Here is a 710-nt window from a genome sequence, read left to right on the forward strand (position 1 = left end):
ATGTAAAAATACGCTTCTTGGAAAAAAAGTGGAGTTTTGTTTTTATTGTGGCGGGACATAAGGTGCAAAAGGTTGAGAACCACTGCCCTCGTCAACCTCCTCCTGGCCCAGCTGGCTGTGTACCTGACCAGGAAGGAGGCTTGAGAACCACTGCCCTCGTCAACCTCCTCCTGGCACAGCTGGCCATGTACCTGACCAGGAAGGAGGCTTTGGCTCTCCGAGGGGGTTGCTTTCCTCGCCCCGCTTCATGCCCGCCTCCAAGTGGAGTATCAGTGGACAGCGTCAGCTGGGTCCTTCGACTCATGGGAGGGCTAACAGACGCTGTCCAGGGTGCTCTGCTCCATGTCCCCCCCTTGGCACTCTTGTGATAAACCTTTGAGCTCCGCTCCTGTTCCGGCTTTTGATCTTCTAGCAATTGCTGCTTCCACTGAGGGAGGCCAGTAAGTTTGAAGCTTAAACCTAGGCCAATAAAGCAGCGTGACCCCATGTATGCCCCCCCCCCCAATCTGGGGTCATGACCCAGAGTTTGGGAAAGTGACCAACAGGTTAGTGTCACGTGGAGGGGGGCTGCAGCACAGTGAACTAGGCCTGCGCACACTCGGAAGTCCCAGCCATGTCACGTGACCTCCCCTTCCGCTTGGCGCCATTTTCTCCCCGGGGGGGGTCGGTCTTGGCAGGTTCGAGCTGCGCATGCGCCCAGCGCACCTCAA

At 57.2% G+C, this 710-nt stretch overlaps 1 protein-coding gene across 1 annotated transcript in view; it reads right to left on the bottom strand.

Annotated features, from left to right (window-relative positions):
* LOC109294694 (scaffold attachment factor B2-like) overlaps positions 1–710 on the bottom strand; it is a 41,676-nt gene that overhangs the window by 40,652 nt on the left and 314 nt on the right. The window lies entirely within an intron of this gene.

The sequence above is a fragment of the Gavialis gangeticus genome, unplaced genomic scaffold (assembly GCF_001723915.1).
Source record: "Gavialis gangeticus isolate Ggan-Ray unplaced genomic scaffold, GavGan_comp1, whole genome shotgun sequence".
NCBI classification, from domain to species: Eukaryota; Metazoa; Chordata; order Crocodylia; family Gavialidae; genus Gavialis; species Gavialis gangeticus.